We start from the raw sequence: 14,682 nt of genomic DNA, 5'->3' as shown, positions 1-14,682 counted from the left end.
CCGGGCCTCTAGTATGTGTGTGTGTGTATATATATATATATATTGATTTCAGAGAGGAAGGGAGAGGGAGAGATAGAAACAGCAATAATGCCCTACCTCATTTGGCTCAGTGGATAGAGCATCGGCCTGTGGACTGAAGGGTCCTGGGTTCAATCAAGTCAAGGGCTCGATCCCCAGTAGGGGTCGTGCAGGAGGCAGACAATCAATGATTCTCTCTCATTATTGATGTTTCTCTCTTTCCCTCACCATGAGGTCAGCTGAGATGGTGGCTGAGTGGGGGCGAAAGAGGAGACCTCAGACAATGACACAGAAAGAGCAGCCTGCTGCAGAGCTCAGGAAGAGAGAGTGTTCGCACCTTAACTGCTGTTGAGATCACTGAGCTCTGTTAGAACGGCCCTTTAACTGCCCGTGCGACTGGCGGGGGGGCCCCCCCCCCCCCCCCCCGGACTTCTCCTGTTACAGGTGGGCGTGCAAAATGGTGCGGCCTCTCCCGCAAACAGTCTGGCAGGTTCTTATGAAGTTAAACCTTACACTCCCTCTATGACTCAGCAATCCCACTTCGACTTGCTTAGCCAAGAGAAATAAAATTTATGCACAGAATCGCTATGTGAGCCCAAGGAAACAAAAACGTGTCTTCACACAAAAACCTGACATGTGAATGTTCATAGCAGTACCAGTCGCAATGGCCAGAAAAGGACACCCATTCACTGATGGTGGATAAATAAGATCGGCGAGAGCCACGCAATGGAATTACTCGTCAGCCACAAAGAGGAATGAAGTTCGGGCTCTGGCCGGTGTGGCTCAGTTGGTTGGGCATTGTCCCACGCACTGAAAGGTTTCGGGTTCAACTCCTGGTCAGGATACATCCCTGGGTTTTGGGATCGATCCCTGGTTGGGGGCCCAGCTAACCCTTTGGCCACTGGATTTCCTGAGGGGGTGGTCAGCAGGGTCCCGGCAGGGCCGGTGGAGTGGTGAGGGTGAAACCGATCAGAGGGGCTTCTGCAGAAACGGGGGCGAGGAATGGGGCGCCAGCCCCCACAAGCCCCTGGGAAAAGGCAGAGGCAGGGCAGTAGCTGGCGTGGGGTGTGGGAGCAAGGAGGTGTTTTTGTTTGAAATGGACAATATCGCAGCATTTTTATGCTGCTGGGAATGGTGCCATAGACGAGGGGTGCCCCAGGGACACGAGGAGCTGCTGGCTCGTTCCTAAGAATGACGGGAAGGCAGTGTGGTGGGCACCCAGGCGGGTGGGGTGATGGGAACTCAGGGCGATTCTTTTTCCGATTCGTCCATCTCCTCAGGGACTGTGGGAAGCGAGGCTGCTGGCTGCTGGGCGGGAGAAGGCAGGTGCACCACCCAGCACCCCTGAGCCCTCGGCAGGTGGTGGGCCTGCGCGGTGGAGCCCACCTGCTGCTTCCCTCACCGCAGCTGCCTGTCCGTGTGCAAATGTGCGCCCAGCGTGGCTAGATCTTCTGACTTTTCAAGAGACATCGAGCCCTCGCCGGCTTGGCTCAGTGGCTAGAGCATCAGCCTGCGGACCGAAGGGTCCAGGGTTCGATTCCAGTCCAGGGCACATGCCCGGGTTGCGGGCTCGACCCCCAGTAGGGGGTGTGCAGGAGTCCTTATGATTGAGAACAAGGCAATGTAATGTAACTTCTATTAAATATTTTGAGGTATAATAGCTAGTATAATAAGGTAAGGATAAAAAACATAGAGACTGCCCTAACCGGTTTGGCTCAGTGGATACAGCGTCAGCCTGCGGACTCAAGGGTCCCAGGTTCGATTCCGGTCAAGGGCATGTACCTGGGTTGCGGGCACATCCCCAGTGGGGAGTGTGCAGGAGGCAGCTGATCGATATTTCTAACTCTCTATCCCACTCCCTTCTTCTCTGTAAAAAATCAATAAAATATATTTTTTAAAAAAGAGAGACATTAACAACATAGAGTTTGTTTTAATTTTTTATTTATTGATTTTTAGAGAGAATTTTGTTGTTCCACATGTGTATGCATTCACTGGTTGATTCTGATCAGAGATTGAACCTGAAGCCTCCGTGTGCTACCCGGCCAGGGCTGGAATTTTTATAACGTGAAGTCTTCTGCTGTTTTACTGTTTTCTTAAGAATTTGTTTTTAACATGTGGCTGTCAAAGAAGCGTATTCTGAGGCTGGATTGAGCCTTGGCCACCCCTGGACCACAACACGGGCTTCGCAGGAACCCCAGTGATTAAGTGGGGGACAGGGAGGGACCTGAGACAGCCCCCCAACAGGGAAGCTGCTGAAAGGGTGGCGGAGCGCCTGCTGGAGGCCCAGCAGGTCCTCAGGTTTTTGTATAACCAAAGTAGCTATTTGCATTGTCAACCTTGGCGTATCAGGACGATGCCCTAGCCAGCCGAGCTCCCTGGCCAGGACCGCCCCAGGGAGAGGTGCTGGGTGACAGAAGTCACCCTTCGGATCATGGGGGAAGGATGTGGGTTATCCACATGGGGTGGGAGACGGAAGCTCTACCTTACACCACACACAAAAGTCATCTCCAGGGGACCGAAGACCTAATGGTACAAAACAACATATTGAAAGGAGCCCAGTCGATGTGGCTCAGTAGTTGAATGCCGACCCATGCACTGAGAAGTTGGCGGTTCGATTCCTGGTCAGGGCACATGTAGGGGTTGCAGGCTCGGTCCCCGGTAGGGGATGCACAGGAGGCAGCCAATTGGTGTTTCTATCTCATCATTGATGTTTCTATCTCTCTCTCCCTCTCCCTTCCTCTCTCTGAAAATAACCAATTTCTTGTTATCTTTCCAGAGATAAATTATGATGAACACACACACACACACACACACACACACACACTCTTTCTTCCTCTTCCCACTTTTTATTTTATTTATTTATTTTTTAAAATATATTTTTATTAATTTTTTACAGGGAGAAAGGGAGAGGGATAGGGAGTTAGAAACATCAATGAGAGAGAGACATCGATCAGCTGCCTCCTGCACACTCCCCATTGAGGATGTGCCCGCAACCAAGGTACATGCCCTTGACCGGAATCGAACCTGGGACCCTTCAGTCCACAGGCCGACGCTCTATCCGCTGAGCCAAACCGGTTAGGGCATCTCTTCCCACTTTTTAATACAAATGACGGCATATTGATCACACAATTTTCTTACCTGGGAGATGATTCCAAAGGAGTATGTCAAGAACTTTCTTATCCCTCTTTATGGTGGTATTGTAGAGAAAGATGTCTTAGGGTACAACAAATACGAACCATAAAAGAAAAGACTGCAGAGCAAGTAGGACATCAGCAGAGACCGCAAACAAAATGAAAACAGGAGCCACGAGTTGTGAGAAGATATTCACAACACATGTAACTAACACTGATCATTAGCCATAATATGTAAAGAACGCCTGCAAATCAATAAAAAAATATATACAAACAACTGAATGAGATAATGGTCTAAAGAGGGACGGGAAACAGCTTCAGAAGTCCTCAAAGATGGGGAAAGGAGTCAGGTTATGCACTGTTTTGCAAAGAGCTGAGGTCCGAGAAGGCCTCAGGATGTTGCTTGCTGATTCCAAAGAAATAATCCGAGGACTGACTGCGAAAGACATGAGTTTATTAGGACTTACGTGCACACGGGGGCGGCCTGCCAGGGAAGTCTCCACAACACAGGCTTTTTTTTTTTTAATATATATCTTATTGATTTCAGAGAGGAAGGGAGAGAGAGAGATAGAAATATCAATGATGAGAGAGAATCAATGATCAGCTGCCTCCTGCACGCCCCTACTGGGGATCAAGCCTGCAACCCAGGCATGTGCCCTTGACTGGAATCGAACCCAGGACCCTTCAGTCCACAGGCCGACTGAGCTCTATCCACTGAGCCAAACCAGCTAGGGTAACACAGGCTTTTTCAATACAGAGTTATAAAGAGTCCAGACAACAAAGCACATAGGGTGATGAATCGGGCGTGCAGGGTGGATGTGCTTGCGTGCAAGCTGTGTAACATCAAAACACCAGCTGTTTACGATCTGGGAAGTTTCTTTTTGGCTGTTCCTTGACCAAACAGCTGGCCAGACTCCCAAGGGCCCATAATGCACCTACAGATGGCCCTTCTATTCCCACAGGACAGGAGAGGGAGTCGGAGCTTGGGAAGGGGGCCCGTGTTCTCACATACCACACGTGCACACGGGGTGGGAGACTGGATCTCTATCTCACATCGGGCACAGAACAGCCGAGATATCCAGATAGCGTCTGTTAGTAGTGATCAGCGACCTGAGGGCAGACAGGCCTGGAGGAGGGTGTGGAAGCCTCATCAACCTGGTTGAGAATGATTCAAGGTGGAGATGGGAGAGATTACTTTGGTTCTGGCCTGGGGAGGGAGGCCAGCCCAGAGGGAAAATGGGAGGCGAAAGACAAGGCTGGCTCGGAGCCTGCGTCTTGTCAAGATGAGCCAGGCCTGCCCTGCCTTTCCTTCCTGGTGATGCAACCCTGCCTCTGGCTGACAGCCCAGGTCAGGCACCTGTGTGTGGCTACCTGGTGAGGGCCCAAGCACGTCAAACTTTGAAAGGATGCCTGAGTCTCCTTTGTTTCTCCCATTCACATCCCCGGCAGCAGGAAATCCTGTTCACTTAACCTTCAAAATGTTTTGGAAGCCCCGCCCCCACAGCTACCACCCAGGTCCGGTCACCACCTGGACGATCGATCGATCGCAGTCGCCTCCTTGCCCCCAGCAGACGTTCCCACCGCGGCAGCAGAATATTTTTACAGTAGAGGGTGATGTCGCACCCCTCCTCGGCTCCTCTGGTGGCCCCCCGCCTCACTCAGCGGGCCCCCTTTTCTCGGACTTCCCAGTGAGCTGACAGCAGCCCACCTTGGCTCACTCCTGTCACTGTGACTTTGACTTCTCAGTGAGCCAAAGCAGCCCCATCTCCTGTAGCTTCTTCTATGCCAGTGGTTCTCAACCTTGGCTGCACATTAGAATCACCTGGGAATCTTTTAAAAATCCTGATTTCTGGGCCTCGTCCTCCGGAAATTCTGTTTCTTTGTGATGGGGTGGGGCCACAACGTTAGTAACAAAGAAACAGAATTGCCCGAGGATGAGGCCCAGAAATCAGGATTTGAAAAAGATTCCCAGGTGATTCTAACGTGCAGCCAAGGTTGAGAACCACTGTTCTATGCTAAGCCCTTCCTGTGTCACTGTCCTGGCTTTAATGGACACACTCTCACCATCACCTGGACTCGTGTTGTGAAATCTCTCCTGCACGAGGTCAAGAACCCACACACCACAGGCCGGCCCGAGGCAGACCAGCTCCGGGCCTGTCCCTTTCCGGTGACATTACCAGGCACAGTCCTGCCTTAGGGCCCTCGAAAGCATCCTCCCAATAAAAGGTAGTGTTAGGAGTATCCCAGTCTACAGATGAGGAGACTGAGGCACAGAGAGGTGAAGCCACCCGCCCCCGCCCCCCCAAGGCCATCCAGCTGTCTTTTGTTGAATTCTTGCTGCAGGTCAGGTTCTGTACTCCGCCCTGGATGCCCAGGCTCTCAAAGGAGGTCGGGGTGTCTCCCTCACTGGGCAGGTGGAGGGCCTGAGGCTCAGAGAGCTGAAGTCACTTCTCTGGGGCCACACAGCCAGGGAGTGGCAGATCCAGGGAGCAAGCAGGTCTGTGTGCAGCCAGCGCGTCCTCTCGCCTTCAGTGGCCCGAGAATCTCAGTGCGAAAGCCTGAGCTGGAAGACTGAGTGTCCTCTTCATTTATTTCATTTCATTTGCTGTTTGTTCTTTTGTTATTGGCTAGCCCTGTGCCCTCATACCCCATCCAATGCCCACGTCTGCATTTACTGTGAAGCAAATCCCAGATGCCATATCACCCGCCCACACGTCCCTTGGTATCCAGGAAGCCTTAGAATCACCGAATCTTTGAACATGAAATGACAGACTTGTCAACCTCTGGCGGTGACGCATGACCTCCCGGAGGCTGACTCCCTTTGTGGAATTTATTGGAGTTGTGAGCACAAGGAGGCCGCTGAAGCCGGAGGGCCTGGGTTCAAATTCAGCTTCCCTACTCACTGGCTGCCCGACCTCTAGGGAGGGCCTCGGTTTTCCCATCTGTCAAATGGGGCCAATAGTAGCCGTCCCTCTTCATGGGGCGGTGGGGAGGGTCAAATGAGTCAAGTACTTAAAACGGCACCTGCACTTAATGAGAATCAGTAAATGTTTCTCTTTGAGATTTCGGGTCCTCGCTTCTTTGAGCTAGAAAACTCCTGATGAGCTTTACAATACAAACAGCGGAGCACAGTCGGCAGTGGCACTACCAGCAAGGCTGACTACACCAGTACTTCAGTACGTATTTTGAAAAATAAAAAAGCAAAAACGTCATTATTAATACGCATATTTTAGTATGAAAGAAAGAAGGCGATTGATCTTCCTCATCCTCTCTGCTTTGTTTCAGACCTTAGGGGTCAAGCCCTAGCTCTGGCCGCTATGGCTCAGGTGGTTGGGCATCGTCCCGAACACCAAGGGGTTGCTGGTTCGATTCTGCTCAGGGCACATGCCCAGGTTGCAGGCTTGATCCCCACTGGGGGGTGTGCAGGAGCAACCAATCAATGTTTTGTTCTCACATTGATGTTTCTCTCTCTCCCTCTCCTTCATCTCTCTCTAAAAATCAATATGAATATTTTTCAAAAAAGAGTTAAGCCCTAGCCCTGGCTGGGTAGCTTGGCTGAGTAGCTCGGTTGGTTAGAACGTCGTTCCAATACACTAAGGTGTGGGTTTCATCCCCAGTCAGGGCACGTACAAGAATCGATCAATGAATGCATAAATAAGTGGAACAACAAATCCATGTTTTATCCTCTCCCTCCCTCTCACTCTCTCTCACTTTTTCCCTCCCTCTCTCTCTCTCTCTCCCCCCTCTCTAAAATCAATAAATAAAAAGTTAAAAGAAAGAAGAATCAAGCCCGATCCATCAATGGATGAATGGATAAACACAATGTGGTAAAAAGAGAAAATGTGGTCCATCCATACAATGAAATATTATTATTATTTTTTTAAAGATTTTTTATTGATTTCAGAGAGGAAGGGAGCGGGAGAGGGAGAGAGAGATAGAAACATCAATGATGAGAGAATCATTGATCAGGTGCCTCCTGCATGCCGCCCACTGGGGATCGAGCCCACAATCTGGGCATGTGCCCTTGACCAGAATTGAACCTGGGACCCTTCAGCCTGCAGGCTGACGCTCTATCCACTGAGCCAAACCAGCTAGAGTTGTTGTTACACTTATTTATGCACTCACTGGTTGCTTCTTGTATGTGCTCTGACCAGGGATCAAACCCCAAACCTTGGTGTGTCAGGATGATGCTCTAACCTACTGAGCTACCCGGCCACGGCCTATCTGATTCCATTTACATAGCATTCTTTTTTTAAAAATATATTTTATTGATTTTTTACAGAGAGGAAGGAAGAGGGAGAGAGAGTTAGAAACATTGATGAGAGAGAAACATCAATCAGCTGCCTCCTGCACACCAACTACTGGGGATGTGCCCGCAACCCAGGTACATGCCCTTGACCGGAATCGAACCCGGGACCCTTCAGTCCGTAGGCCAACACTCTATCCACTGAGCCAAACCAGTCAGGGCTACATAGCATTCTTGACATGACAAAATCCTAGAAATGGAGAACAGATCTGTGGTCGCAGGGGCTACTGAGGGGGTGGGAGTAGAGAAAGTGGGGGCGGCTACGAAAGGTGATGGATGGGAACGGCCTTGACCATATCAATGTCAATATCCTGGTTTTGACGTTAAACAGCCGATCCTCATTACTTGCCAATTCCCTATTTGTGAGGCAAACACATAAAAATCCCAAAATAAATACTGTGCTTTTGTCAGCACCGGAACGTCATCCGTCATTCCCAGACGCGCACAGAGTGGCAGGAAAAGAATCCGCGTTGCCCAACGCACACATTCCCTGCTGGGGTCGGCCAAGGTGAAGCTCTGCCTCTCCGCCCAGCTCTCAGACTCTAAACAAGTGTCTTTTCACGGTCTGTTTAGTTTAGAACCACATGCTTCACATTTCTGCGGGTTTTGCTGGTGACCGCTGTTTAAAATGGCCCACAAGCGCCGTGCTGAGGTGGTGTCCGGCGTTCCTGAGCGATGTGCCTTCTCGAGAAAATACACACTTAAAAAATAGTATTTATTGATGAGAGAGAGAGAGAGAGAGAGAGAGAGAGAGAGAAAGAGAGAGAAACAGCGATTTGTTGTTCCACTTCTGTATGCATTCACTGGGATTCTTGTATGTGCCCTGACCGAGGGTGGAACCCACAACCTTGGTCTATTGAGACAACCTCTAACCCACTGAGCTGCCCGGCCAGGGCATACATGGCTTTTTAAGTGTTAGATGAGCTTGGTTTAGGCAGAAGTTATGGCCTGGTTGGCGTGAATTCAAGGGAGCGAACAACACTGTTGTTAGCCCTGGCTGGTTTGGCTCAGTGGATAGAGCGTCAGCCTGTGGACCAAAGGTTCCCAGGTTCGATTCCCATCAAGGGCAGGTACCTTGGTTGCAGGATCCTCCCCGGCCCGGGCCTTGGTCAGAGTTCGTGCAGGAGGCAACCAATCGAAGGGTTTCTCTCACATCGATGTTTCTCTCTGTCTTTCCCTCTCCCTTCCACTTTCCTTAAAAATCAATGGAAAAATATCCTTGGGTGAGGATTGTTTTTATACAAGGTGTCTTTAGGCACCTATGAAACAGCGTTATGTACTGATTGGTTCCTCAAACTGTGGCCAGAAGCTAGCGGGAACCTAACCTGTACTTCCCCAGGAGCAGGGGCTCAGGATTCGTGAACTCGGGGGTTCGCGGCGACTTTAGAGAAAGGAACTGCTGTGAATAAGGAGAACTGACTGTACTGTGGTTTTATGAGGTCCCGGGGGCGAATCTGAGCCATGGCACACAAGATCTCTTTGTATTATTTCTTAAAATTTCATGTGAATCCACAATGATCTCAAAATAAAAAGCTTAACTGAATAAAGAGGAAGCCGTGCTCACCCCCCGGCTGAGCCAGGAGAGGAGACACGATCCACGGGAAAGATCCTGGTAAGACTTTCCTGGGCCAGGGCCGTGGCCAGAAAGCTTTCTGAACGAGCGAGCCTGGTTCCGTCGGGGAGCAGGAGGCAGCCGGTAGCTGCCTGCGTGCAGCTCGAGACATAAATGACTCAAGTTTCACACTGTCAACAAAATACTGCTGCACAAGAAATACAGTATTTTGGTGATTAAAAGTAGCATGCCAGCCCTAGCTGGTTTGGCTCAGTGGATAGAGCATCGGCCTGCGAACTGAAAGGTCCCAGGTCCGATTCCAGTCAAGGGCACACGCCCGAGTTGTGGGCTCGATCCCCAGTGTGGGGCATGCAGGAGGCAGCCCATCAATGATTCTCTCTCATCATCGATGTTTCTATCTCTCTCTCCCTCTTCCTTCCTCTCTGAAATCAATAAAAATATATTTTTTTAAAAAGTAGCAGGCTAGCCCTGGCCGGTTTTCTCAGTGATTAGAGCGTCGGCCTGTGGACCAAAGGGTTCCATTCCAGGTCAAGGGCACGTACCTGGGTTGCAGGTTCCCCACCCGGTAGGAGTGTGTGCTGGGTAGGGGGGTGGAGGGGACGACCAATTGATGTGTCTCATGTCGATGTCCCTCTCTCTCTCCCTCTCTCTCTCTCCCCTTCTTTCTCCTCTCCTCACTCCCTTCCATTCTCTCTAGAAATCAATGAAAAAAATATTCTTGGGGTGAGAATTGAAAAAAAAAAAGTACCATGCTCTCCTGGAACACTGGAAACTGAAGCAGGGGTTGGGAACCTCTGAGTTATAGCTGCTCGGCCAGAAGCACAGGTGACAACCTGGACTTGTGATTGGCATCTGAGGTGAGAACAGTCATGGGACTGAGCCCTTAACCTGTGTGGCCTGAGGCGATCTCCGTGCTGATGGTGTCAGAACTGAGCTGGCCCTGACCAGTTTGGCTCAGAGGATAGAGCGTCGCCCTGCGGGCTGAAGGGTCCCGGGTTCGATTCCGGCCAGGGTCATGTACCTTGGTTTCGGGCACATCCCCAGTTGGGGGTGTGCAGGAGGCAGCTGATTGATGTTTCTCTCTCATCGATGTTTCTGACTCTCTATCCCTCTCCCTTCCTCTCTGTGAAAAATCAATAAAAAATATATTTAAAAAAAAAAAAAAGAACTGAGCTGGATCTGAAGGACACCCTACAAAGGGGCGAGAAAGTGAGGGAGGGAGGATGAGAAGGTCTCCCCAGCCAACGGAGGGCAGGCCCGGGGTCGGGGACCTTGGCAGGGATTTGAGCAGGGGAGGAACACAGTCCCAAATCATACCTTTTAGGGAGAGAGAGGACAGGATACCGGCTGCCTTGCTCTCCTCGACAGCAGAAGTGCTCCTCCTCAGGGCCTTTGCACATGCTGTCCCGCTCCGGGGCCTCCCTTCTCCTGGGTAACGTCGTATCTCGCCCTCCCACCCCTCCTTCAGCTCATCTTTCAAGGGCACCCTGCTCCCCACAGTCTTGCCTACGGGCTCATTTCAGCTCCTGCAAGGGACCCGTGGATCAGCCTTCGGGATTTCTGATTTGCCATTTTCCGTCTCAGTCAAAGACCTGGCGCTGGGTCAGAAAGCCTCTCCAGTCCGGCCTCGGGCTCGGCCCCGGGACCTGGTCTCCCTCATTGCAGGGACGCAGGCCTCGCAGATCACACTGTCTTCCTCCCTCTGGAGCCGGACTGGACGGTGGGGATGGCCTCCCTCTAGTCTAGCTTCCCGGGCCTCCCTTTGTTGCTGAAATTAGTAATTCCTCTTCCTAACTTACACCATGGGGGATTCTTTTTCTGCCCCCTCCGCCTCCCCAACACACCTCTGGGATGTCTCCTTCGTAATCTTAACACACTAGGCCAGTGGTTCTCAACCTTCCTAATGCCAGGACCCTTTAATACAGTTCCTCATGTTGTGGTGACCCCCAACCATAAAATTATTTCCGTTGCTACTTCATCACTGTAATGTTGCTACTGTTATGAATCGTCATGTAAATATCTGATATGCAGGATGTCTTTTCATTGTTGCAAATTGAACATAATTAAAGCATAGTGATTAATCACAAAAACAATATGTCATTATATATGTGTTTTCTGATGGTCTTAGGCGACCCCTGTGAAAGGGTCGTTTGACCCCCAAAGGGTCGCGACCCACAGGTTGAGAACCACTGCACTAGGCCTTTCCATAGAGGCCCAGCCAAAGCGCCTTCTCTTCTATTGTGATTCTGCCTGGCCACACTATAAACTAGACAATGGGGGGGGGGGGGGGGCCGGGGGGGGCCAATGGGGGGAAAAGGAGACTTGCGTAATACTTTAAACAATAACGAATTTAAATGAAAACAAAATCAGACAATGATTCACGCCTGCCTGAGAATGGAACTTTCGGTTTTTAGATTTTCTGGGACCCAGACTATTTCTGTCACCGAAATGGGAAGTGGTCAGCGATCCCCTGCGCCCAGGCCTTCTTTAGGCACCGCAATCCTCCTTCTCTCTGTCAAACTTGCTCTAATTGTCAAATCCTACTTCTCCACTCAAAGCCCCTGCTGCCAACCCCGACCTTCCCACCTCAGCCTTCTGATCCGTCCTTCCCCACCCGCCAGGTCCCTCAGACCCTCGCTTCAGCCCTTCCGATCACTCGATTCTCCGTTCCCCTAGAGGTCCCCCGAGCTCCCCTATGTCTCTCCTCCGACTGCCTCCCTGTCTTCAGACTCCACCTCCTCGCCCACCCAGCCTCCAGCCCCCGTCCTTCCCCTCCGAGAGGTGCCTGGGCTGAGGGTATAGTCCGGGCGCACATCCCATTTTCCACGTCTGACCTCTCCCCACTGACCCCACCATTCCTTTGACTAAGGACTCTGAGTGCCGGACCCGGTCCTATGGCCTGACCTGGAACGACATCTGTGTCCTCCTGTCCTCCTCTCTCACCCCAGAGGGGGAGCGTGGCTGGCTAGCAGCCCAGGACCACGCCCATTCCCTCCACAGGCAGGACCCGGCAGCCAGCTGGGTTGGGGCTGACGTGGTCCCCCAAACTGACCCGAGATGGGACTATCGGGTCAGTTCTCCAGGGCGCCGGCTCTGTAGCCACATGGTCACCTGTCTCGCTGCCCATAAGGCGGTCAACTCTGACAAACTTGATGAATCACTCAGACCCTGATGGAACCCAGCTCTCCTCCTCTCCCGCCTCACGGAGGCCTTAGGACCTTACCACCTTGGACTCTTCTCCCCAGAGGGAGCCCTTCTTCTGAACACCCATTTTCTATCCCAATCAGCCCCCGACATGGGCCATAAACTTCGAAAACTAGACACAGGTCCACCAACCCCTCAAAGAGACCTTGCTAACCTGGCCTTTAAGGCCTTTAATAATAGAGACCAGGAGACCCAAATCCAAAAGCACAGGCAAGATCAGGCCACGGCTGAGGCCCAGAAGGAGGCCTTCCAGCTCCCAGCACCACCCTCATGAACCCCAAACGAAGTGCCGGCCCTCCAACCGAGGCTAAGCCTCCTCCGGGCCCTTCAAATGCAACAAGGAAGGACACAGCCAAGTCCTGCCCAAACCCGAGACCCCCGCCTGGGCCCTGCCCAAGGTGCGGGAGGGAAGGCCACTGGGAATCAGACTGCAGTTGGCCCCTCCCCTGCCCAAGGTGCGGGAGGGAAGGCCACTGGGAATCAGACTGCAGTCTGGCCCCTCCAGGTCGGACCTCAGTCAGCCCAGCGAGGCCACTCTCTGGATCCTGTTTGGAGCTCCGAGACGTCCTGGGACTGGCCACCGAAGACTGAAGCTGCCCAGGCCCGGACAGGGCCCCACAGACTTACGTCACCAGGACTGTGGCGGCAGGTAAGCCAATCTCCTGTTTAACTGACCCTGGGCCCACTCATTCTGCCCTCCTCGAATTCGCTGGGACCCTCGTTCCCTCCTCCGTCTCTATTATGGGGTGCCGGGGTTCTTGTCCCAGCATCAGGAAGGGTTCAGAAATCTGGAGAAGGCTGTGCGTAGATGTGAAATAAGAGTCCAGAGACGAATAAAGAGTCCGGAGACGAAATATAATTTTGAAAGGCATTGGGGGTCAGAGGAGCTTAGCTAAAGGAGCTAAGTTCTCAGGTCTTAAGTCCAAGGCCTTAGGTTCTCCTCCTCCCCAGGGCCCCACTTCAAAGGGTATACACTGCAGTGGTGCTCAACCTTCCTAATGCCGCGACCCTTTAATACAGTTCCTCATGTTGTGGTGACCCCCAGTTTCATTGTTACAAATTGAACATAATTAAAGCATAGTGATTAATCACAAAACAATATGTCATCATATATGTGTTTTCCGATGGTCTTAGGCGACCCCTGTGAAAGGGTCGTTCGACCCCCAAAGGGGTCGTGACCCGCAGGTTGAGAACCACTGGTCTACGGAAACATTGTCCGAATGGGGGAATTAGCCTACGCTGTTCAGGTGTTTGGCCAGTAGGAGGTAGTAACATGTGGATTAAGATGCCTTTTAGCTGTCTGGCAGCCAAGCGATAACCCCTTTTCAGGTTTTGGGAAATGCCCTCAGCCATTCCCAGGTGCAGCCCTGCTGTCATGCTGGAATTGGTCTCCAGCAATGGGGGTTGATGGACTAGTCTCACAGCCATGAGCCACCTCCCCTCTGCACTGCATGTTACTAAGCACCCCCTTATCCACTCTTTTCTCCTTCTACCTCGGTGCCCGACTGGGGCTACTGTGCATCCCCTTAGAAAGCCCAGTTGTCCCAAACCACAGTCACCTCCCTCGGTTTCACTCTCGCCCCACAAAGCTGAGCCATTTCCGTACACGGCAAATGCTTTATCTCCTCCATATTAGTATATTAGACGACCCTCCATGTTACAGAAGACCAGAGAAAACCAAGCCATGCTTAGAGAAAGGGAGTTACATTTTAATTATGCACAGGCCCAGAGAAAAATGTGTCTTTCAAATTCTGAGCCCCCAGCATGGAGGAAGCTCTCTCTATTTACACTTTTTCCAGCCCTTTGTCTCCCAGATTTGGAAGGAGACTCCCGGGCCTCCTGAGAAAGAAGGCCTGCGTGCTGGGAAGGGGCCATGAGACCCCATCTCAAGGCCTGTCCTGGCGCCAGCATTGACAGCTCTGTCTGGGGCATAGTGTACGGCCTCTCTGGATGGGAGCGGTCTTGTTTTCCTTATTATTTCAGCAGGCAAGCGTTTACAGAAGCCGGAATAGCAGGGTTAAAATGTCAAACAGCAGTTTTTACATAAGATGGATGCGTCATCCAAACTAATGTCTCTTTCCTTCCACCAGACCATTTGTCATAATCCTTGTTCTAGCAGGTGCGGCTCAGTTGCTTGGAGCGTCATCCAGTGCGCCAAAGGGTCACCGATGCGATTCCGGGTCAGGGCACTTGCCCAGGTTGCAGGCTGGATCCCTGGTCGGGGTGCGTGTGGGAGGCAACCGGTCAATGTTTGTCTCTTTCTCTCAAATCAATAAAAACATATTTTAAAAAATAAAACTAAAGCCCAGGAAGAGAAAACAAACAAGTATCCCCAATGGTCAGATATTGAAATCAACCAAGGTCTTTTTAAAAATATATATATATTTTTTATTGATTTCAGAGAGGAAGGGAGAGGGGAGAGAGAGAGAAACATCAATGATGAGAGGGAA

General features: G+C 51.4%; 1 long non-coding RNA gene across 1 annotated transcript in view; it reads left to right on the top strand.

Moving 5' to 3' along the window:
* Nucleotides 1-5,260: 5,260 nt before the first annotated feature.
* The window catches only part of LOC106727874, a 17,541-nt gene continuing 8,119 nt past the window's right edge, over nucleotides 5,261-14,682 (top strand). The window contains exon 1 of the long non-coding RNA XR_001364121.1: nucleotides 5,261-5,305. This is a non-coding gene — a long non-coding RNA (uncharacterized LOC106727874). The remainder of the gene's footprint in view (nucleotides 5,306-14,682) is intronic.

Source organism: Myotis brandtii, unplaced genomic scaffold (assembly GCF_000412655.1).
Source record: "Myotis brandtii unplaced genomic scaffold, ASM41265v1 scaffold114, whole genome shotgun sequence".
Taxonomy (NCBI): Eukaryota; Metazoa; Chordata; class Mammalia; order Chiroptera; family Vespertilionidae; genus Myotis; species Myotis brandtii.
This window is presented reverse-complemented; position numbering and strand designations above follow the sequence as displayed.